We start from the raw sequence: 24,317 nt of genomic DNA, 5'->3' as shown, positions 1-24,317 counted from the left end.
GTCTCAGTCCTGCTATCAGACAAAAAAAAAATCAAAGATTTCATCAATATATCTCAGAACGTTACCTCTCCAGAGAAAGATAGAAACAGGCTAGGGTTATGGATTCACCTGCCAACACCCATGTCCAGAAGAGAAGCAATTACAGAGGTCAGACTCCCACCTTCTGCAACCCATAAAGAATTTTGGTTGGAGCACATATTACAATGCACAAGGACCTAGGTTTGAATTCCCGGTCTCCACGTGCAGAGGGAAAGCTTCACAAGTGGTGAAGCAGTGTTGCAGGTTGCAGGTGTGTCTCTGTCTCTCTCCCTGTCTTTCACTCCCTTCCCTCTTGATTTCTGGCTTCTCAATAAAGATCATCAAAAAAAAAATTTTTTTTTAAGTTTTGGTCCATATCCACAGAAGGGGAGAAATGATAGCAGAAGGTGACAAGAGGACTATGAACTCAGTGTCCTGGTGCTTCCCTTTGTGTTTTTCTCCCTGGATCTGTTTCAGAAAAAGAAAAGGAAGAGAATATTAGGAGAAATGCAGCACCCCTTTGGTTGGGTCTGTTCTCTAGTAAGTTGCATTCTGCTCTGTGTCCACAAGGCGGCAATGTAACACATCAGAGCCCCTGCTGGGCAGGCCTTGCTCCCACTGCACTGCCCCTTGGTCTGGACTAGTTGTTGCTTTGGGCAGGGTGTTTGCAGTCTGTTCACGAGATCTGCTCTTGGGAGCTTCCTTCCCAGGAGCTGGAGAGAGGCAGGAGACAAGGTTCACAGTGCCACATTCCCTCATGTGGTGGGGTGGCCACGGGGACAGAAGGGTCCTGGAGCTCTGCCTTTTCTCCCCCTGTGTCTGTGCCATGGGTCAGTCCCCTTCCTCCTCCTGCACTGTTCCAACCCCCTTTCAGGGAAAAAGTGATCTGAGCACCTGTGCTAGGCTGCTAGGTGGTGGGAAACCTGCTGGAGTTCCCAGACTTCCGTGCACAAGGGCCAGGGCTGGAACCCCATTCATACCATTCATACCCCCATGCAGAAGGAGGAGAGGTGGGTCATGTCTGCAAGGGTCTCTCTTTCTCTCCACCTCTCTGCCTCACTTCTTCACCTCAGTTTCTCAGTGTACTTTAAAATCAAAGAGAAAGAACAACTGGGCGGTGGTTGGAGATGGAGTGGGAGGGACTGCTGCCAGCAACCCTGGCTTCCTAGTGCTGGAACAGACTCAGCAATCAGCCTAGTGGCATCCAAACTAGAAAAGAGGGTAGAGGCAGATACCAGAATGGTGATGCAAAGTCACTCACATGCCTGAGACTCTGAAGTTCCAGGTTCGATGCAACCCACCACCAGATCACTGCTCTAGTTTTAAAAGAGAGAGAGAGAGAGTAAGAAGGAAAGAAAACAGTGGGGGGAAAGTACAGATAAGAAAAATGGGAGAAAGAAAGAAAGAGAATAAAAGAAAGGAAGGAAGGGACAATGTGGGGAAAGCTCATTTGCAGGAAGCCTCACAGGTCCTGCTGGGGACTTAAGTGGTAGAAAGAAGGACAAGGCTGGTGCTTGTTACTGGGCCAGCAAGCAGGAACTGCACCAAAGTTTCCAAGCTGTGCACAGTGCCTGGGGTCAGGGTGGAGGTCAACACAGCAGGAATCCTTCAAGGGGGTTCATTCCTTGCAGCTATTGACCCAGGAAGCTCTGTGCTGCCCCCCTTCATTGATACATATGTCTCTGGTGTTCCAGGAGGTCGGTCAGTGCACAGGGCCTTGGATGGTGATGTCTGAGTTCCTTTGACCTTTATCTGAGCAAGAAATGCTCTGAATCTCTCTCTCTCTCTCTCTCTCTCTCTCTCTCTCTCTCTCTCTCCCGACCCCCCCCCACCAGGGTGGTGTATGGTTGTAATAAATAACATCTTGAAAATGTTACATCCTATATTGATGCTATTTTTAAAAAAATCAGAGACAGTATGAGAGAGAGAAATCCCATTGGCTTGGGTTGTTCAGTGCTAGGAAAGTGGAAAATACATAAAGTTGTTACAGAGTCTGGGGCAGTACAAGGGGACTTGTGTCAAGGTCTCCTGGGCCAGGGAGCTGGAGAGTTTGCATTTGCCATGCTGCACAGGAAGTCACTCTTTTTTCACAAGGGGAAAAACAGGTTTGAGTATTTAGCCAAGTAAGTCAAGGGGAGGGGGTGGATCACAGCAGTTGGGTCTGGGAAGGGCAGGGAATGGAACTGGGGCTCTCAGGTGGCAGCATCGTTGTCCTGTATTGAGCCATGAGGCAGGCTTCTCCATTCTGGGCCTGAAACAACACTCTGCAGGCTCCTGTAGAAATAAGTCCTTGGGGGCTGGAGAGAAAGCTTAATGGCTATGTAAAAAGAATTTCATGCCTGAGGTTCCAAGACTTCAGCCTGAATCCCTAGCTCTCCAGCATATGTCTGAGCTGAGCAGTGCTCTGCTCTCAGTCTCTCTATATGTGATATAAATATGGTTTTCGGTTTGTTTCAACTAAGCCTTGCTCAGCCCTGAGTCATGGTGTTGCAGGACCCTCAGAGCTTCGGGTATGAGAGTCTCCTTGCATCAGCATTATGCTATCTGCCCCACCCACCTCCCTCTCTCTGTGTCTTTCTGTATCTCTAGCTCTCGTCACTAAACATAACCATAAAATAGGATTAAGTAGTGAGTCAAAAAGGAGCTTGGGGAGTAGTTATCACCTTTCTCTCTTTGAACCTACATCTCATTACTAAAAATATTGACGTCAATAAAAATGTTTGAAAAGAAGTCCTTGGATTGGGAGACAGCTTACTAGCTAGTGTCATATTCTCTCCCTCCCTCTCTCTCTCTCTCTCTCTCTCTCTCTCTCTCTCTCGATAGTTTAATGTAATAATACAGTGAAATATAAATATTTAAAAGAAGATTGCCTTGTCCTTAGGAGCTATCTTAGGGGTTTTGCCAAAGACGTTCATGCCTGTGGCTTCAAGATCCCAGTTTCAGTCCCCGGCACCACCATTAGCTTGAACCGGATGGTGTTCTGGTGTTTCTCTCTGTGTGTTTCTCCCTGGCTCTCTGTGATGAACAGAAAGTGAAAACAATATTGGGAGACGTTCAGAAGCAATTCGGTTGGGTCTAGTCTCCCATAAGGTGCATTCTGCTCCATGTCCACAAGGCGGCGACATAACACAGCAGGGCTTCTGCTGGGCGGGCCTTACCCCCAGAACACTGCCCCTTGGTCTGGATTAGTTGTTGCTTTGGGCAGGGTGTTTGCAGTCTGTTCACAGGATGTGTGCTTGGGAGCTTCCTTCCCAGCAGCTAGAGAGAGGCAGGAGACAGGGTTCACTGGCCAGAGCACCAGGCTTATGAGGCTGAGATGCTAGGTTTCCTGGCTTGGTGGACTGGCCACAGAGACAGAAGGGTCCTAAAGCTCTGCCCCTGCTCCCCCTGTGTCTGTGCCATGGGTCAGTCCCCTCCTGTTTTCTGCACTGCTCCAACCCCCTTCCTGGAAATAAGCACTCTGAGCACATGTCCTGGGCTGTTGGCCTGTGAGGAACCTACTGGAGTTCCCAGACTTCTGTGCACAAGGAACAGGGTTGGAACCCCATTCCCCACCTGCAGAGTGAGGAGAGATGAGGTAGGTCTGAAGGGGTCTCACTTCCTCTCCACATCTCTATCTCACACCTTCCTCTCAATTTCTCAGTGGACTTTCAAATCAGAAAGAAACAAAAAATGGAAGGGTGTTGGGGAGGGGCTGGGGAAGTGGTGGGCCACCCTGGCTTCCTAGTGCTGGCACAGAGCCTCAGCAATCCACCTCGTGGCATCCAGACTAGAAAAGGGGCCAGAGGCAGACACCAGAATGGGGATGCAAAGACACTCTCAGGCCTGAGGCTCTGGAGTCCCAGGTTTAATCCCCAGAACCAGCATAAGCCAGAGCTGATCAGTGCTCTGGTTAAAAAAAAAAAATAAGGAAAAATAGAGGAAAGAATGGAAAGGGGGAATAAAGTACAAACAATGGCATATTGTACCAAAGGAGAAGACTGAAGGGTAGGGCTCAGGATTCAGGTCCTGGAACACGATGCCAGAGGCAGACCTAGAAGGAGGTTATTTGTTACTAAGAAAACTGAGGGTGGTGATCCGGGAGGGGGCACAATGGAGAAAGCACTGAACTGCCAAGCATGAGGTCCTGAGTTTAGCCCCTGGCAGCACACGGACCTGTGTGATGTCTGGTTCGTTCTCCTGTCATTCTCATTAATAAAAAAAATAAAATATTTTTTAAAAAACAAAGAAAACTGAGGGTGGGGGTAGATAGCTTAATGGTTATGCAAACAGACTCTCATGCCTGTGGGTCTGAAGTCCTAGGTTCAGTGCCCCACACCACCAGAAACCAGAGCTGATCAGTGCTCTGGTAAATAATAATAAATACAATTATAAAGTAACATGTTTAATAAAAGAAAACTGAGAAATATAAAGAAATTAGAATAATATTTGACAATAAAAGGGTGGTGGATAATAATTTAAAAAGTACAAACAAGAAGAGATAAAAGAAAGGAGTAGAAAGAAGGGAGGGGCAAAGGACACATGCAGGAACCGTCACAGGTCCTGTTGGGGACTGAACTGGTAGAATGAAGGACAAGGCTGGTGCTTGTCACGGAGCCAGCAAGCAGAAACTGCAACAAAGTTTCCAAGCTGTGCACAGTGCCTGGGGTCAGGGTTGAGGTCACCCCAGCAGGAATTCTTCAAAGAGGCTCATTCCCTTGGGGTGTTGGCCCAGGAAGCTCTGAGCTGTGCCCCTCCCTCATTGATACAAACATCTCTGGTGTCAGTGCACAGGGCCTTGGATGGTGACATCTGAGTTCCTCTGACATTTTTCTGAGCAAGAAATGTGCTTTCTCTCTGTGTGTCTATATGTCTGTGTCTGTCTCTGTCTCTCTCTCTCCCTGTTGGTGTGTTATAGGTAATAAATAATGTCTTGAAAAAGTTACATCCTAACTTGATGCCATTTTGAAAGAAAATCAGAGAGAGAGAGAGATAAGATGGAAATCACGTTGGCTTGGAGATTGCCAACTGCTAGGAAAATGCAAAGTCCATCGAGCAGGAGCAGAGTTTTGCCCATGACAAGGGCTGGAAGCAGGGAGTGAGTCTCCTCTTTGGCCAGGTATGTGGAGACTTTGCTTTTGCCACGCTGCCCAGGAAGCCACTCTTTTCTACAGTGGGGAAATAGCTTTGTGTATCTAGCCAAGTAAGTCAAGACGAAGGGGTGGTAACAGCAGTTGGGTCTGGGAAGGGCCAGGAGTGGAACTGGGGCTCTCAGGTGTCAGCATCACTGCCCTGCATTGAGCCATGGGTCAGGCTGCTCCATTCTGGGCCTGCACCAACAGTCTGTGGGCCCCTGCTGAAAGAAGCCCTTGGAGGCCAGGCAGAGAACTTACTGGTTAAGTGAAAAGCTTTCATGCCTGAGGTTTCCAGGCTTCGGGCTGAAGACCCCGCTCTCCAGCATAAGTCTGAGCTGAGCAGTGCTCTGCTCTCACTCTCTGAGTCATTATTTTTATTTATTTATTTTATTCATTCATTTTATTTTGTTTCTACCATAGCCCTGCTCAGCCCTGCATCAAGGTGGGTCAGGACCCAGAGAACTCCAGGTATGAGAGTCTCTTTGCGTCAGCGTCATGATTCCACCCCTGCCCACCTCACTCTCTCTGTATCTCAGGCTTTCATTACTAAACATCAGAAGAATATAAAATATGAAAAATTATTATATAAAAAGGAGAGCTTGGGTGAAGGTGCCTAGTAGTTATCCTTTTTCTCTCTTTAAACCCACCTCATTACTCAGAATAGTAACAAAGTAAAGTAAAAATATTTTAAAAGAAATTCCTTGGCTGTGAGACAGTTTTATATGTACCATCACTCTCTATGTGTGTCTGTGTGTATGTCTCTCGCTCTCTCTCTCTCTCTCTCTCTCACACACACACACACACACACACACAATTTCTGTCTCTCCATAGCTAAATATATTAATACAATAAATTACAAATATTAAAAGTAAAAAGACCTTTTGTTTATGAGCTATCTTAAAGAGTTCTTCTGCCAAGGACTTTCATGCCTGTGGCTTCAAGATCCCAGTTTCATTCTTGGCACCGCCTTTAGCTTGAGCTGACAGTGTTCTGGTGTTTCTCTGTGTGTTTTCCTCCCTGGATCCGTGTCAAGAAAAGAAAATGAAGAAGAGAATATTCGGAGAAATATGGGAGTCCTTTGTGTCTATTCTCCCATAAGGTGCATTCTGCTCGTGTCCACAAGGCGGCGACATAACCCAGCAAGGCCCCTGCTGGGCGGGCCTTGTTCTCACTGAGCTGCCACTTGGTCTGGACTAGTTGCTTTGGGCCGGGTGGTTGCAGCCTGCTGACAGGATTTCTTCTTGGGAGCTTCCTTCCCAGGATCTAGAGAGAGGCAGAAGACAGGGTTCACTGGGCTTTCAAGGCTGAGGCACTAGGTTCCTGGGCTGGTGGGGTGGCCACAGAGACAGAAGGTCCTGGAGCTCTGCTTTTGCTCCCCCTGTGTCTGTGCCATGGGTCAGTCCCCTTCCTCCTCCTGCACTGAGCCAACCCCCTGCCAGGAAAAAAAGCGAGTTGAGTACCTGTGCTGGGCTGCTGGGCTGTGAGGAACCTACTGGAGTTCTCAGACTTCCGTGGACAAAAACCAGGACGGAGCCCTATTCCTCGCCCCCTGCAGGGGAAGGAGAGGTGAGGCTGGTTTGCGGGATGAGGGGTGGGTCTCTTTCTCTCCACATCTCTATCTCACCACTTCCTCTTAATTTCTCAGTGTAGTTTCAACTCAGAGAGAATGAACAAACTGTCACTCTCTGATACACACACATTTTTTTTTTATTTATTTAATTTTTCCAGAGCCTTGCTCAGCCCTGAGTCATGGTGTTGGAGGAACCTCAGAGCTTCAGGTCGGTTAGTCTCTTTGCATCAGCATTATCGTGTCTGCCCTGCCCATCTTGCTCTCCCTGTATCGTTCTGTATCTCTACCTCTTATCACTATACATAACCATAAAATAAAATGTGATAAAATAGTAAGTAAATGAAGACAGCTTGGGTAGAACTGACTGCCTAGTAGTCATCATCTTTCTGTCTTCTTACCTATCTCTCATTACTAGAGATCTTTAAGAAAGAAAGAGAACAATATTTTAAAAGAAGTCTTTGGACTGGGAGACAGATTATTAGCTAGCACCATTCTCTTTGTATCTGTTTCTCTCTCTCTTTTTGTCTCTCTCCGTAGCTACATACAACAATACAATAAAATATTTAAAATAAGACCTTGTGCTTAGGAGCTATCTTAGGAGTTCTGCCAAAGACGTTCATGCCTGTGGCTTCAAGATCCCAGTTTCAATGCCAGGCACCACTGTTAGCTTGAACCGGATAGTGTTCTGGTGTTTCTCTCTGTGTGTGTTTCTCCCTGGCTCTGTGTGATGAACAGAAATTGAAAACAATATTGGGAGACATTCAGGAGCACTTTGGTTGGATCTAGTTTCCCATAAGGTGCATTCTGCTCCATGTCCACTAGGCGGCGACATAACACAGCAGGGCCCCTGCTGGGCGGGCCTTGCTCCCACTGCACGGGCTGCCCCTTGGTCTGGACTAGTTGCTTTGGGCAGGGTGCTTGCAGTCTGCTCACAGGATTTCTTCTTGAGAGCTTCTTTCCCAGGAGGTAGAGAGAGGCAGGAGGCAGGGTTCACTGGGCAGAGCACCCGGCTTATGTGGGTGAGGCTCCAGGTGGGGTGGCCTGATGGGGTGGCCACTGGAACAGAAGGGTCATGGAGCTCTGACTTCGCTCCCCCTCTGTCTTTGCCATGGGCCAGTCCCCTTCCGTCTCCTGCACTGCTCCACCCCCCTGCCAGGAAAAAAAGGGATTTGAGCACCTGTGCTGGGCTTCTGGGCTGTGAAAAACCTGCTGGGTTTCCCAGACTTCCATGCACAAGGACCAGGGTTGGAACACCGTTCCCCACCTGCAGCCAGAGGTAAGGCAGGTCTGCAGGGGTCTCATTTTCTCTTCACCCCTTGCTCTTAATTTCTCAGTGGACTTTGACCTCAGAGAGGAAAAATAAATGGGAGGGTGTTGGGGAGGGGCTGGGGAAGATGCTGGCAAGCTTGGCTTCCTAGTGCTGACGCAGAGCCTCAGCAATCCATCTAGTGGCATCCAAACTAGAAAAGGGGGTGGAGGCAGATACCAGAATGCCAATGCAAAGTCACTTTCTCTGAAGTCCCAGGTTCAATGCCCCCCCCACCAGATCAGTGCTCTAGTTTTAAAAGAGAGAGAGAGTAAGAAGGAAAGAAAGCAGTGGGGGAGGGGTCAGGCTGTAGGGCAAAGGGTTAAGTGCAGGTGGTGCAAAGCACAAGGACCAGCATAAGAAAGCAGTGGGGGACAAGTACAGATAAGGCCAAATGAAAGAAAGAAAGAAAGAAAGAAAGAAAGAAAGAAAGAAAGAAAGAAAGAAAGAAAGAAAGGGAGAAAGAAAGAAAGAAAGAAAGAAAGAGAGAAAGAGAGAAAGAAAGAAAGAGAGAAAGAAAGAAAGAAAGAGAGAAAGAAAGAAAGAAAGAAAGAAAGAAAGAAAGGAAGAAAGAAAGAGACAATGGGGGGAAAGCACATTTGCAGGACATCTCAGAGGTGGTGCTGGGGATTGAACTGGTAGAATGAAGGACAAGGCTGGTGCTTGTCATTGGGCCAGCAAGCAGAAACTGCAACAAAGTTTCCAAGCTGTGCACAGTGCCTGGGGTCAGGTGGAGGTCACCCCAGCAGGAATCCTTCAAAGGGGCTCATTCCCTTTCAGCTATTGACCCAGGAAGCGCTCTCTGAGTGTCTCCAGTGTCCCAGGAGGTGTGTCAGTGCACAGGGCCTTGGATGGTGATGTCTGAGTTCCTTTGACCTTTATCTGAGCAAGAAATGCTCTGATTCTCTCTCTCCCCACCCCACCCCCCACCAGGGTGGTATGTGGGTAAAATAAATAACATCTTGAAAATGTTACATCCTCTATTGATGCTATTTGAAAAAAATCAGAGAGGGACACACACAGAGAGAGAGAGAGAAATCCCATTGGCTTGGGTTGTTCGGTGCTAGGAAAGTGGAAAATACATAAAGCTGTTACAGAGTCTGGGGCAGTACAAGGGGACTTGTGTCAAGGTCTCCTGGGCCAGGGAGCTGGAGAGTTTGCATTTGCCATGCTGCACAGGAAGTCACTCTTTTTTCACAAGGGGAAAAACAGGTTTGAATATTTAGCCAAGTAAGTCAAGGGGGGGAGTGGATCACAGCAGTTGGGCCTGGAAGGGCAGGGAATGGAACTGGGGCTCTCAGGTGTCAGCATCGCTGTCCTGCATTGAGCTATGTGTCTGGCTGCTCCATTCAGGGACCGGATCAACAGTCTGTGGGCTCCTTTTGAAAGAAGCCCTTGAGGGCTATAGAGAAAGCTTAATGGTTATGTAAAAAGCTTTCATGCCTGAGGTTCCAAGACTTCAGGCTGAATCCCCAGCTCTCCAGCATAAGTCTGAGCTGAGCAGTGCTCTGCTCTCAGTCTCTCTATATAGATACATATGATATAAATATGGTTTTTGTTTCACCAGAGCCTTGCTCAGCCCTGAGTCATGGTGTTGCAGGACCCTTAGAGCTTCGGGTATGAGAGTCTCTTGGCATCAGCATTATGCTATCTGCCCCACCCACCACCCTCTCTCTGTATCTTTCTGTATCTCTAGCTCTCCTCACTGAACATAACCATAAAATAAAATAGGATGAAGTAGTGAGTCAAAAGGAACTTGGGGAGAAGTGACTGCCTAGTAGTTATCACCTTTCTCTCTTTGAACTTACGTCTCTTTACTAAAAATATTAAAGTCAATAAAAATATTTTAAAAGAAGTCCTTGGATTGGGAGACAGCTTACTAGCTAGCATAATTCTCTTTGTATCTCTAGCTCTATCCTGACAGTTTAATATAATAATACAGTGAAATATAAATATTTAAAATAAGATTGCCTTGTGCTTAGGAGCTATCTTAGGGATCTGCCAAAGACTTTCATGCCTGTGGCTTCAAGATCCCAGTTTCAATCCCCGGCACCACCATTAGCTTGAACCAGATGGTGTTCTGGTGTTTCTCTCTGTGTGTTTTTTTTCTCCTTGGCTCTGAGTGACAAACAGAAAGTGAAAACAATATTGGGAGACATACTGTGGCCCTTTGGTTGGATCTAGTCTCCCATAAGATGCATTCTGCTCCATGTCCACAAGGCGGCGCCATAACACAGCAGGGCCCTTGCTGGCAGGCCTTACTCCCACTGCTATTTATTTACTTATTTATTTATTTTATTCATTCATTTTTCTTTTACCATAGATCTGCTCAGCCCTGCATCATGGTGAGTCAGGACCCAGAGAACTCCAGGTATGAGAGTCTCTTTGCATCAGCGTCATGATTCCACCCCTGCCCACCTCACTCTCTCTGTATCTCTAGCTTTCATTACTAAACATCAGAAGAAAATAACATATGAAAAAATATATTAAATACAAAGGAGAGCGTGGGTGAAAGTGACTACCTGAAGTTATCTTCTTTCTCTCTTTAAACCCATCTCATTACTCAGAATAGTAACAAAGTAAAGTAAAAATATTTTAAAAGAAATTCCTTGGCTGTGAGACAGTTTCATAGGTACCACCATTCTCTCTATCTGTCTGTCTGTCTGTCTCTCTCTCTCTCTCTCTCTCTCTCTCACATACACAAACACACATACACATTCTGTCTCTCCATAGCTAAATATAATAATACAAGAAATTACAAATATTAAAAGTAAAAAAGTCCTTACTTTATGAGCTATCTTAAAGAGTTGTTCTACCAAGGTCTTTCATGCCTGTGGCTTCAAGAACCAGTTTTATTCCTGGCACCACCTTTAGCGTGAGCTGACAGTGTTCTGGTGTTCCTCTGTGTGTTTTTCTCCCTGGATCTCTGTCAGGAAAAGCAAATGAAGAGAGTATTTGGAGACATACAGGAGCCCTTTGATTGGGTCTAGTCTCCTGTAAGGTGCACTCTTTTCTATGTCCACAAGGCGGCGACATAACCCAGCAAGGCCCCTGCTGGGTGGGCCTTGCTCCCATTGAGCTGCCACTTGGTCTGGACTAGTTGTTGCTTTGGGCTGGGTGCTCCCAGTCCACTGATAAGACTTGTTCTTGGGAGCTTCCTTCCCAGGAGCTAGAGAGAGGCAGGAGACAGGGTTCATTAGGCAGAGCACCAGGCTTACGAGTCTGAGGCACCAGGTTCTCTGGCATGGTGGGGTGGCCACGAGGACAGAAGGGTCCTGGAGCTCTGCCTTTGCTCCCCCTGTGTCTGTGCCATGGGTCAGTCCCCTTCCTCCTCCTGCACTGAGCCAACCCCCTGCCAGGAAAAAAGTGATTTGAGCACGTGTGCTGGGCTGCTGAGCTGTGAGGAACCCGCTGGAGTTCCCTGACTTCCGTGCACAACAACTTGGATGGAGCCTCGTTCCTCCCCCCCCCTTCAGGAGGAGGAGAGGTGAGGCATGTCTGAGGGGTCTCTCTTTCTCTCCACATCTCTGTCTCACCCCTTCCTCTCAATTTCTCAGTGTACTTTCAACTTAGAGAACAAACTCACACTCTGATACACACATTTATGTATTTATTTTCTTTTCTTTCTCCAGAGTCTTTCTCAGCCCTGAGTCCTGGTGTTGCAGGAACCTCACGGCTTCAGGTTGGACAGTCTCTTTGCATCAGCATTATGGTGTCTGCCCTGCCCATCTCCCTGTCTCTGTATCTTTCAGTATCTCTAGCTCTCATTACTAAACATAACCATGAAATAAAATGTGATAAAATAGTAAGCAAATAAAGAGCTTGGGTAGAAGTGACTGCCTAGTAGTTATCATCTTTCTGTCTTTATAATTATCTCTCATTACTAAAGATATTTAAAACGTAGAGAAAGATGTTAAAAGAAGTCGTTGGACAGGGAGACAGCTTAGTAGCTAGCACCATTCTCTCTGTATCTATCTCTCTCTCTCCCTCCCTCTCTCCCCATAGCTAAATATAACAGTGCAATAAAATATCTAAACTATGAAGACCTTGTGCTAAGGAGCTATGCTAAGAGTTCTGCCAAAGACTTTTATGGCTTGGGTCTCAAAAACCCAATTTCAGTGCCCAGCACCACCATTAGCTTGAGCTGACAGTGTTCTGGTGTTTCTCTGTCTTCTTTCCTCCCTGGAGCAGTGTCAGGGAAAGAAAATGAAGCCAATATTCGGAGACATACAGGAGCCCTTTGGTTGGCTCTAGTCTCCCATACGGTGCATTCTCCTCCGTGTCCACAAGGCAGCGACATAACCCAGCAGGGCCCCTGCTGGGCGGGCCTTGTTCTCACTGTGTTGTCAGTTGGTCAGGACTAGTTGTTGCTTTGCGCAGGGTATTTGCAGTCTGCTCACAGGATCTGTTCTTGGAAGCTTCCTTCCCATAGGCTAGAGAGAGGCAGGAGACAGGGCTCACTGGGCAGACACCAGGCTTCTGAGGCTGAGGCGCCAGGTTCCTGGTAGGATGACCACAGAGTCAGAAGGGTCCTGGAGCTCTGCCTTTGTTTCCCGGTCTCTGTGCCATGGGTCAGTCCCTTTCTGTCTCCTGCACTGCTCCAACTCCATTACAGGAAAAAGAAAAAAGTGATTTGAGGGGGCTGCGTGGTAGCGCATTGGGTTAAGCACACGTGGTGCAAACCTGACGCTGTTGACTGGCTACGGAAGAAGGGCAAACGCTAGAAGAAGAAGAACGTGGTGCAAAGTGCAAGGGCCGGCTTAAGGATCCTAGCTCAAGCCCCATGCTCCCCACCTCTAGGAGTGTCGCTTTGCAAGCAGGTGAAGCAGGTCTGCAGGTGTCTTTCTCTCCCCTTCTCTGTCTTTCCCTCTTCTCTCCATATCTCTCTATCCTATCCAAAATGACACCAGTAACAATAAGAATAACTACAACAATAATAAAACCAGGGAAACCAAAGGGAGGGAAAAATTAGCTTCCAGGAGAAGTGGATTCGTAGTGGAGGCACCAAGCCCCAACAGTAACCCTGGAGGCAAAAAAGAAAAATAGCAATTTGAGCAGCTCTGCTGTGCTGCTGGGCTGTGAGGAACCTGCAGAGTTCCCAGACCTCCGAGCACAAGAACCAGGGATGGAGCCCCGCTCCCAGCCTGCAGCAGGAGGAAAGGTGAGGCAGGTCTGTGGGGGTCTCTCTCTTCACGTCTCTATCTCACCCCTTCCTATCAATTTCTCAGTGCACTTTAAACTCAGAGGGAAAGAAAAAATGAGAAGGTGTTTGGGTGGGGAGCCACCAGCAACCCTGGCTTCCTAGTGCTGGCACAGAGCCTCAGCAATCCACCTCGTGGCATCCAGACTAGAAAGGGGGCAGGGCTAGATACCAGAATGGGGATGCAAAGACACTCTCAGGCCTGAGGCTCTGAAGTCTTGGGTTCAATGCCCCAGACCACCAGAAGCGATAATAACACATCAGTGTCTCTTATTTGTTTATTTTTCCCTCCAGGATTATCATGAGGGCTCAGTGCCAGCACTGCAAATCCACTGCTCCTGGAGGCCTTATTTTTCTATTTTTTTTTTTTTTGGATAGGACAGAGAGAAACTGAGAGAGGAAAGGGGATATAGAGAGGGAGAGAGACAACTTCACACCGGCTTCACTGCTCATGACGTGTCCCCCCTGCAGGTGGGGAGTGGAGGCTGAAATCCTGTCCCTCGCATGTGCATAGCAATGACCATGCTTAACCGGTTTACTACTGTCGGGCCCCCATGAATGAATGTCTTTTTGTTTTAACTTCCATTCTGGGATAGATCAAAAAGATGGCCTGTGAGCAGTTGCCTGGGACTCTGGGGACATTGAGAACATGCCGTTCTGGTTAGTGGGAACAGTCCAGTGTCCCCCAGCAGAGACCTGAAGCTGACACACTCCGACTCCCGCCCCAGGCACAGGCCTCCAGGGCTTTCCAGCTCCCCTGCTGCCTCAGGCTTTCTCAGCTCGCCACCACCATCACCTGGGCTCCCCCACCAGGTGACTTTTATTTCAGATGAAAAGAGAGACAGGGAAGAACTCGCAGCTCTGAAGCTTCTTCCTTTAGAGGCCATGTATGGCCGTCACCCAGTGGGCATCTCACCTCCCCACAGATCAGAAACTAGTTCTGTGCCCACTATGCCCTGGAGTTCTGTTTGCTTTCCTTGCCTGAAATAGTCTCTTGCTTTGTCAAGTCGGCATTCAGGTCTTCAATAATCTTGGCAGGTAGGATGTAGGCGAGTAGGCAGATAGGTATGTGAGGCTTACATACACAGATGCAGGGAATTCTTAATTTTTTTTTAATGAGAGAGAGAGGGAGCAGGTGAGAGAAAGCATGTGCATCACTCTGGAATTTGTGGTGCCTGGCGTGGAACTTGGGTCTCATGCTAGAGGGCCCGACGCTGTAGCCACTGTGCCACCTCCTGAGCCCCGTGACCGTGAGGCACCGAGCGCACGGTTTGCAGGACATTGTGCAGCACTCAGCTGGGCCTCATGGAGGAAGTGATTGTTTGCAAAGACCTTCAAACGAGTGAGCTGGATATATTTCACCTGGGTAGAAGCCCTGCTAACCAGAGGAGGAGGAGGAGAAAACACCTAAGAGACGCCGGGATGGGACAGACAGACAGAAGACATTGGCGGAAGAGGAGCGGCATCGCCACAAAGGACAACACAGTACGTGCTGTCTCCTGCATCTTTGAAATCTTTTGTAGCAAAGCAGAGATGGTGAAGCTGCCATGCGTGCGTGCGTGTGTGTGTGTGTGTGTGTATGTGTGTGTGTATGCGTATGTTTGTGTGTGTGTATGTGTGTATGTGTATGTTTGTGTGTGTGTGTGTGTATGTGTGTGTGGGGGGGGGCTGTCTGCAGTCTCACAATGGCCTAGGCTTTCCACGGGGCAACCTTGGTCTCAGCAGGTCTCGAACTCTTCTGCCACCCAGAAAACTCAAGCCCTCCAGGTCCCCGGGACACTTGGCTGCAGTTTGCTCTTGGCCCCTCAGATGCTCCTGAATCCTTAAATCTTTCTTCTCAGAAAAGCTTTGAGATCTGTTTCTCGGCTGCACTTAATACCCAGGCGCCAGCTGCTGTGCCAGGGAGTCAGAGAGCCGGTGCCAATCCCGCACGGCTCGGGACCTGCTTCCTGCCCTGTTCCAGCCTGTCCTTCTGCCTTGGGGGCTGAAAATTAAAATAATTAATCACTGCAGTTGTGTTCATGGCAGACTTGTTGCCGAGAACTCAGGAAACAGCAGGGCTGGATCCTCCTGACTTTTATTATGTTCTCTCTGCTTCCTGGTGTGTCTGTCACTCAGCCCCTGTCCTCTCCTGCCACTCTCAGCAGTCCGGATGGCAGAAGAGGTTGGAGTCAAGCTGCAGAGGACAGAGGACACCCTGCAGACACTTGCAGTTTCTGCCTGAAAAACAAAGACCTGGAGAGGTTTAATGGTTTGTAAGTTTCTCTGTGGTGTAAACAACAGGTTTCTAGGGGCCTCCCTCCTCCCCCAGTCTTTATTGAACCAGAGTTCATGAAAATGAAACACGCTGACAAAAGTAAACTGCTTCATGTTGTCAGTGCAATTCCTACAGCAGCTTGAACTGGAGACCTGGGACTTGAGGTAAGTGCGCCTCCACAGGGCTACTGAGCCAGCCGCCACCCTCTGAGGCCATTTGAGTCTCCTCCAGGCTGTGAAAAAGTTTCTGGGGGTGTGGAATCCGATCCTGAGACCTGGGACATGAGAGGCGAGAGCACTGAGCATGTTGCTATTGTCCGTCCCTCCGTGTCTCCTTCTGGCAGCAAGGCTTGAGCAAGTGTGAAAAGCATCTGGGGGGTCCTGGGAGGGTCCTATATGGGACCTTTATCCTACCTCCCCTTCCTCTCTCTGCCTGCCTGCCTACTTACCTACCTTCCTCCTCCTTTCCCTACCTTCCTTCCTACCCACCCTACCTACCTACCTACCTTCTCCCCCTACCTCCCCTGCAGGCAAGCAGGAAAAACACTCGGCTCCTGATCCCCAGGACCTGGAGAGAGAGGCGAGAGCGCTAGCAATGTTCCTAAAACCCCACCCACCACCTTAGGCGGATTTTAACTTACTTAGCTCTCCACCAGGGCTCATCTCTCTAAAGCTCAAACGTGTGAAAATGCCCAGAGCACCGGCCTCTGATCAATCCCCGGAGGACCTCTGCGGGGCTAGTCACCCGCCTCCTGGACTTTTGCCCCCAAATCTCCTCTAGGCTAGGGGGTGGGGGGGCTGAGGCTTGGAAAGCTGTAAATGCTTCACACACTGTGTTGTGTGGGGCACTAGGGGGGACTGAACCCCAGACCTGGGACATGAGAAACTGACCCGTCTCCAGGGCTGTACACACACACACACACACACACACACACACACACACACTCTGCCTCTGACAATTCTCTCCTTCAAGCTGTGACAAACAAGGATTGAACCTAAAGTCCTGGGAGCCCAGGTGGAGCTTGGAGCTCTGGGCTCACTGCCCCCAACACCCACACAACTCTCTCAACTTTCTGCAGGAGAACTCTGCTACAGCAGCCCCAGCCAGAAGGGGCAGAGGAGGGTGAGAATTGACCAAAGTGGAAATAGGAGGGGACCCCCTAACCTCTGAAGGTGTCTCCAGGCCAGGGGCTTCTGAGGGCCTTGAGGGGACGGGTGGATGGCTTCATCCGGGTCAGCAGCCTGTGGCCAGCACCGGGCTGTGGGGACGTGGCGCCATCTGTTGACACCGGAGGTTAGTGCCCTGCTTCTGAGTCCCACTACAGCATCTGGCCGGCCTTCACCCCCCAGCCAGTGCCCGCTTTGCTGTCGGGATCGGATGGCACACAGAGCACACTCACACAGCAGACCCCACGGGCTGGGACCCAGAGGCCCTGCCGCCACACCCAGAGCTGATGGGGGCTGTGGACAAAAGGAAAAGGACATCAAAAAGGATTTTTTTAAAAAAAAGATTTATTAGAGAATGAATCAGAGTATCACTCCAGCCTTGGCAGTGGCTGGGACCAAACTCTGGGCCTCACATATGCAAGTCCCTTGTTCTACCTGTGGCCCCATCTCCCTGCCACAGAATTCTCTCAGGCCAGGAAGAGAGCTTAGTGGGAGAGCACAGGACCTCTGTGCCCAAGGCCTCCCGTGCCTGACCGGAGGGGGGTGCCCTGTGCTTCCACTTCCCCTCGGTCTGGCTCAGTAGCCATTCCCACTACAGCTTCAGAGCCCCCAAAACTGTGACTCTAACCACGACAGGACCTCAACCCAGTGTCCCTCACTCTGCTCAGCCCAAGGACATCTTCAGATCGAGCAAGCAGCCCAGGGGCCCCAAATCTCCAACCGACTGGGCCCTGGGCTCCTGGGGCTCGCTGCCCCCCACCCCCAGCAAAGTGCAGCGCGGCCAGCGCCGAAGGGACACGGTGGGCACCGAGGTGGCCGCAGCCCCGCAGGGCTGTGCAGGGCGTGTGCGGAGTGCTGCTCCCGCTTCTCTTCATCTTTCCTTCCCCTGTGAAACTAGTGAACCGTGAAAAGACAGGAAGACCCGGTGCGCACAGGAGCCACAGTGCCTGGACTTGCCACGTCCTGGCTCCTCCCTCCTCCCTCCTCTGCCCCACAAACTGAGGGACACATGGACCCACAAACATGACAAAGACAAAAAATAAAATACTCCGCATAATGAAATTTACTCATGAAACATGACAGCATGGGGGGGGAGTGCTGGTGTGTGACAACCTGGGTTCAAGCCCCTCAGTCCCCACCTGCAGGGGGGAAGCTTCCAAGTGGTGGAGCAGGGCTGCAGGTGCCTCCGTCTCTTCTCCTATCCTCCCTCCTGATTGATGGTCTCTCTCCAATAAAATGTAAGAAATTACAGGAGTCAAGGAGTCTCAGGACTCCATGTGTTGGGTGGGGCTGGAGGGATTCGCGCCCTTGTCATGCTCGGTGCTGAGAGCAGGTGCAGGAGCCAGAGGCGAGGCTGGGCGGGAAACGGCCACCGCCCCAGCTCTCCCACTGACACTGTCCCCCTCGGACTTGGGGACACACAGGACCCCGAGCAGCGCCGCCCCTGGCCCCCGCCCCTCCATGCCTGACCTTTGACCCGGGCAGTGACCTCCCACCCATGCCAGGGCCCCCAGCCCCCGGCCAGTACCTGCAAGACTCACCATGCTTCCGGGTGCGGGGGGCTGCCACGGGGCCAGTGACCCCCTCACTGGTCAAGGCTGTTCCCCCAGCGCAGACGGCACAGCCCTGTGTCCACACTGAAGGCCAAGGATGGGAAAAGGGACTGGGCTGCATCACCGCCATAGCATCTGGAGTCCTGCATTTGCGCAGGCGCGGGCTTGCGGGCCACGCCCACACGTGCTAGGACGACCTCACGTGATGCGTGTCGGCCCCGCCCACCAGGGTCTGCCCCGCCCACCAAAGCCTGACCTCGGGTCTGCCCATTGGCTGATCCTGCCTCTATGGAGCAGGGGGAGGGTGTTGACCCTCCCCCCAGATTATCCACACCTGCAGCCCTTCCAATCAACACGTCCATCTCCAGGAAAGTGATTTAGGAGACCTTGTGCATCGGCATAGCCATAAATCCAGCCAAGTCAAAGGGGAGGCTGCACAGGCAGGGGCGCTCTGATGGTGGAAGGTGGGGGAGGGACCACCAGGTGGTGGTCCACCAGGCGCCATGTGCTTGGACCAAGGTTCAAGCCCCAGGTCTCCACCTGCATGGGCAACATTCAGGAACAGTGGATCAGTGTTGCAGTTCGCTCATTTTTTAAAAGATTTTATTTATTTATGAGAACGATAGGAGAGAGAAAGAACCAGACGTCACTCTGGCACATGTGCTGTGGGGATCGAACTTGGGACCTCAAGCTTGCAAGTCCAAAGCTTTACCACTGTGCCACCTCCTGGACCACTACTTCTCTCTTTCTCTGTCTCTCCATCTGCATTGAAATCTCCTGTCCACATTATCTCACTGGCTCTCACTTCTAAATTAAAAACAAAACAGCAGTGGAATCTACCAGGTGCTTAAAGAAAGATGTTCATTGAATATAAATTAATATATTATAAACACCAGATACTCCATACATCATAGGGAAAAAACAGAACAACAGTTTGAGGGTAATTGTGGCACTCGCGTGTTTAAATTCACTGTGCAAAAAGCCACATTACACAGAATGCTTAGAAACAACCAGGATGGCAGTGTTTTGCTGCCGCCCTGTGGACATGCTGAAGAATGCATCTGCATATAAAAAGTTGTAACTCTCCATATACTCTTCAGGTAAATATATATATATATATCTGAAACTTAATTTTTGAAAAGTATTTAAGAAATGCACTGTGTACAAAGTGTAAGCTCCTTTTTTTGCAAAATATTTAGAAACAAGCTAGATTATTGTGTTTCACTGCCACCTTGTGGACATACTGTAGAATGCATCTGAATAGACAAATTCATCAATTCCCAGTGTAAGCTTTATATATTCAAAGATATTCGTCTCACTGCACTTAAAAATACCATGGAGGGTGAGGGGGGAAGCAAAATGGTGATGGAAATAGACTCTCAAGCCTGAGTTTCTGAGTCCCAGGTTCAATCCCTTGAACTACCATCAGCCAGAGCTGAGTAGTGCTCTGCTAAAGTAATAAGAAGCTAAGGAGATAGCTCAGTGGTGGAGAGGAGAACTTGAATGTGTGATCCCAGGTTAAATCCCTGGAAAAAGACATGCCTGAGGGTCAAAAAGCTGAGGTCAATCTCCAGGAGTATCATACACCATACATAGCATTTTTTCCCCTTGATCTGATTGAAGGTAGGCACTGAATTTGGGATTTTGGAAAGTCAGACAAGAAAGTACCATTGCATAACAGCTTTGATATCCATCTACCTAGCCCCACAACCTTTCTGGGGGCTCCCGGGGGATCCTGGTGGCCGGGGGAGTGCTATCTTTACCACCCTCCATTGGAATTAGCAGTCAAACCACAAAGATCAGTGGATTCATAGTGCAGGCACTGAGTACCAGCGATAACAATGGAGGCAACAAAAAAAAAGAAAGGAAAAAGTTATAAACCGGGGGTCAAAAACCCGAGGTCAATCTCCAAGAACATCATCATAAACCACACATAGCATTTTTCCCCCCAGATATGATTGAAGGTAGGCATTGAATTTGGGATTTTGGAACCTCGGACAGGAAAGTACCACTTCATAACCATTATGATATCCATCTACCTAGCCCCACAACCAATCTGGTGGCTCCCGGGACCCTGGTGGCTCCTGGGGGACCCTGCCCTTTTTGTGAACTCTTCTCTTTTTCATTTTGTTTTATTTTTATCATTTTGTAATAATATTTATTGATGGAGGATGGTGGAGGGGAAGGTCAAACCTTATTTAAGAAAGGAGACATTAACAAAACCGTAGGATAGGAGGGGTACAACTCCACACAATTCCCACCACCCGATCTCCATATCCCATCCCCTCCCCTGATAGCTTTCCCATTCTCTATCCCTCTGGGAGCATGGACCCAGGTTCGTTGTAGGTTGCAGAAGGTGGAAGGTCTGGCTTCTGTAATTGCTTCCCCGCTGAACATGGGCATAGAGTGGTCTGTCCATACTCCCAGTCTGCCTCTCTCTTTCCCTAGCAGGGTGGGTCTCTGGGGAAGCAGAGCTCCAGGACACATTGGTGGGGTCATCAGTCCAGGGAAGTCTGGTCGGCATCATGCTGAACCTGGTGGCTGAAAGAGTTAAACATACAAAGCCAAACGCCCCGCCCCACCCTGCCCAGCCCTAGCAGCTGGGAACCAGGGGCTTGAACCCAGATATGTGGTTGCTCATATCCTGCCCCTCCTCTCCTCACCTTGACCCACCCTCTCCTCTCCTCATCCCTGCCCTCTCCTCTCCCCTCCTCTGCCTGCCCCCTCCTCTCCCCTCCTCTGCCCTGCCCCCTCCTCTCCCCTCCTCTGTCCTGCCCTCTCCTCTCCCCTCCTCAGTACTGCCCTCTCCTCTCCCCTCCTCTACCCTGCCCTCCTCTCCCCTCCTCTGCCCTGCCCCCTCCTCTCCCCTCCTCTGCCCTGCCCTCTCCTCTCCCCTCCTCAGCGCTGCCCTCTCCTCTCCCCTCCTCTGCCCTCTCCTCTCCCCTCCTCTGCCCTGCCCTCTCCTCTCCTCAGCGCTGCCCTCTCCTCTCCTCAGCGCTGCCCTCTCCTCTCCCCTATCTGCCCTCTCAACTCCTCAGCGCTGCCCTCGAGTCTCCTCTCTTCAGCCCTGCCTTGCCTCTCCTTAGACCAGCCCTCTACTCTCCTCAGCCCTGCCCTCTCCCTCCTCTCCTCAACCCTACCCTGGCCTCTCCTCTCCTAAACCCTGCCCCACCCTCTCCTCTCCTCAGCCCTGCTCTATCCTATCCTATTCTAGCCAATTCTCAGCCCTGCCCTATCTTCAGCCCAGCCCTAAACTATACTCAGGCCTTCCCTATCTTCAGGCCTGCCCTGCCCTGCCCTATCCTATCCTCAGCCCTGCCCTAGCCTATCCTGCCCTATCCTCAGCCCAGCCCTAGCCTATGCTATCTGCCCCCATCCTCAGCCCTACCTTCAGGCAGGCCCTGCCTTGCCATTAACCCGGCCCAGCCCTGACCTCTGCACAGCCATGCCCTCTGCCCCACCTTGCCGCCTGCCCTTCCCTGACCTGCCCTCTGCCCCAAGTGTCCCCTGCCCTGCACTGCCCTCAGCCCATCCCAGCCCTGTCTTATCCTAAGCTGTATCCTATCCTTTACTATCCTATCCAAAGCAATATCCTAACCTATCCTATCCAAACCAAACCTAACAAATATCCAAACCTAAGCACAATCCAATCCAAATAGATCCTATCATAAGCTTTATCCTATCCCAATCGCAATCCTATCCTAAGCCCTTCCTACCTAAGCCTATCCTATCCTATTCTAAGCTTATCCTATCTTATCTTATACTAAGTCCTATGATAACCTATCCAAGTCTAACCTAATCTGACATATCCTATCCTATGCCCTAAAATAAGCACTAAAAAATCCTAACCTATCCTAATCTAAGCCCTAACCTAACCTACCATAACTTAACCTTAAACTAACCCTAACCCTAGACCTAGCCTAACCCTAACCTAGCCTATCTTAACCTAGCCTACACTAAACCTACCCTAACATACCCTACCCTACCCTAAGCCCTGTCCTACCCTAAGCCCCGTCCTACCCTAAGCCCCGTCCTACCCTAAGCCCCGTCCTACCCTAAGCCCCGTCCGACCCTAAGCCCCGTCCTACCCTAAGCCCCGTCCGACCCTAAGCCCTGTCCGACCCTAAGCCCTGTCCTACCCAGAGCCCTGTCCGACCCTAAGCCCTGTCCGACCCTAACCCTGTCCTACCCAGAGCCCTGTCCGACCCTAAGCCCTGTCCTACCCTAAGCCCTGTCCGACCCTAAGCCCTGTCCTACCCTAAGCCCTGTCCTACCCTAAGCCCTGTCCGACCCTAAGCCCTGTCCGACCCTAAGCCCTGTCCGACCCTAAGCCCTGTCAGACCCTAAGCCCTGTCAGACCCTAAGCCCTGTCAGACCCTAAGCCCTGTCCTACCCTAAGCCCTGTCAGACCCTAAGCCCTGTCCTACCCTAAGCCCTGTCAGACCCTAAGCCCTGTCCTACCCTAAGCCCTGTCCTACCCTAAGACCTATCCTACACTAAGCATCTGGGATAGACTGAGGGTGCTTCTTCCCGAGCAAGTGCTCTCTGGGCTGGAGAGAACTACACTGGAGCCAACCTAGGCTGCTGCATGAGAGAGGGATCAGGACTCGTGTCGACCTAGCGTTGTAGGAGAGAGACTCTGGGACTCGTGGACCAGGAAGGCAACTCCACTGTAATCAGAAGGGAACCTGTATTTATACTTGCCAAGTAGGGTGGAGAACAGGACGTGACATAGAGAGGGTGGAATGAAAAAAAAGAGTGCAAACTAGTGGTAGAAAACAGGGAGTGACAAGGAGAGGGGCAGAGCAAACAGAGAGTTCCAACCAGCGGATTAAACTAATGCACTGCAGGCAGAGCGCTTCTTAGGTAACAGTGGTTAAGCAAGGGAAGCTGGCGTACTGCTAAACACTAAGCCATATCCCATCCTAACCTGAACTATGCCCTAACCTAAAACTATATAATCCTTATAGCCCTACCCTAAGCCCTACCCTACCTTAAGCCCTAGCCTAGCCTAATCCCTAGCCTAGCCTAGGGATAAAGAGAGGCAGACTGGGAGTATGGACCAACCAGTTAATGTCCATGTTCAGTGGGGGAGTACCCATTCATTGGGGAAACTGACGATCCTTCCTAGCTGACTGAATCCACATGGATCCCAGTCACTTTCAAAGCCAGCAACAAGCAGCTCCTGACAGCTTTCAACCTGACGCTGTTGACTGGCTACAGAAGAAGGGCAAACACTAGAAGCAGAAGTGGGGAAGCAATTACAGAAGCCAGACCTTCCACCTTCTGCAACCCTCAATGACCCTGGGTCCATGCTCCCAGAGGGATAGAGAATGGGAAAGCTATCAGGGGAGGGCATGGGATATGGAGATTAGGTGGTGGGAATTGTGTGGAGTTGTACCCCTCTTACCCTATGGTTTTGTTAATTTATCCTTTCTTAAATAAAAAATAAATTAAAATATATATATATATACCCACATGGCATCCAAAGCAAACTACAGTCAATGAAATCCCAAGGGCCCTTTCCGCAGTAGTTATATGGGACCACAGAGAAAGCAAGCAGGGCAATCATGAGACAAGACGACAAAGCCCAAACACCCTCCCTGGTTTCAAACTGTATTGCAAAAGCACAGTGATGAAGAGCACATGGCTTAGGGCTGGAGCTGGCTTGAGCCACCACACAGGAGAGCAGGCAGCAGGTGGAGCCCAGAATATCTAGAGGGGGGAGGACAGGCTTTTCAATAAGCAGTACTGGGGGTCCCGGGAGGTGGTTCAGCTGGTGGAGTGTGTGCTATGTAAGCCTGAAGCCCTGAGTTTGGTCCCCAGCACCACCAGTGGACAGAGCAGTGGTCTCATCTCTTACTAAGTAATATTTAAAAGAATAAAGCTGGACCACTATCTTATTATCATATCCAAAATTTAATTTTAAAAAAATTAAAGAGGGTAGATAGCGTAACAGTTATACAAAGAGACTCTCATGCCTGAGGCTCCCAAGTCCCAGGTTCAATCCCCTGTGCCACTATAAACCAGAGCTGAGCAGTGCTCTGGTGAAATAAAAAAAAAATAGTAAAACAAAATAAAAACAATAAAAATGCATTGAAGGCTTGAATGTTTAAGACCAGAAACCATCAAA

At 49.8% G+C, this 24,317-nt stretch overlaps 1 long non-coding RNA gene across 2 annotated transcripts; it reads left to right on the top strand.

Moving 5' to 3' along the window:
- The first annotated feature begins 6,251 nt into the window (after positions 1–6,251).
- On the top strand, positions 6,252–15,569 carry LOC132533897 (uncharacterized). Of its 2 annotated transcripts, none has more exons than XR_009545652.1 (4): positions 6,252–6,698; positions 10,332–10,379; positions 14,579–14,693; positions 15,327–15,569. It is a non-coding gene; the product is annotated as an uncharacterized LOC132533897 (long non-coding RNA). The 2 variants fall into 2 exon arrangements; XR_009545653.1 differs by lacking the exon at positions 6,252–6,698 and adding an exon at positions 7,644–7,978.
- The last annotated feature ends 8,748 nt before the right edge of the window (positions 15,570–24,317 follow it).

This window comes from Erinaceus europaeus, chromosome 17 (genome assembly GCF_950295315.1).
Source record: "Erinaceus europaeus chromosome 17, mEriEur2.1, whole genome shotgun sequence".
In the NCBI taxonomy this organism is placed as follows: domain Eukaryota; kingdom Metazoa; phylum Chordata; class Mammalia; order Eulipotyphla; family Erinaceidae; genus Erinaceus; species Erinaceus europaeus.
This window is presented reverse-complemented; position numbering and strand designations above follow the sequence as displayed.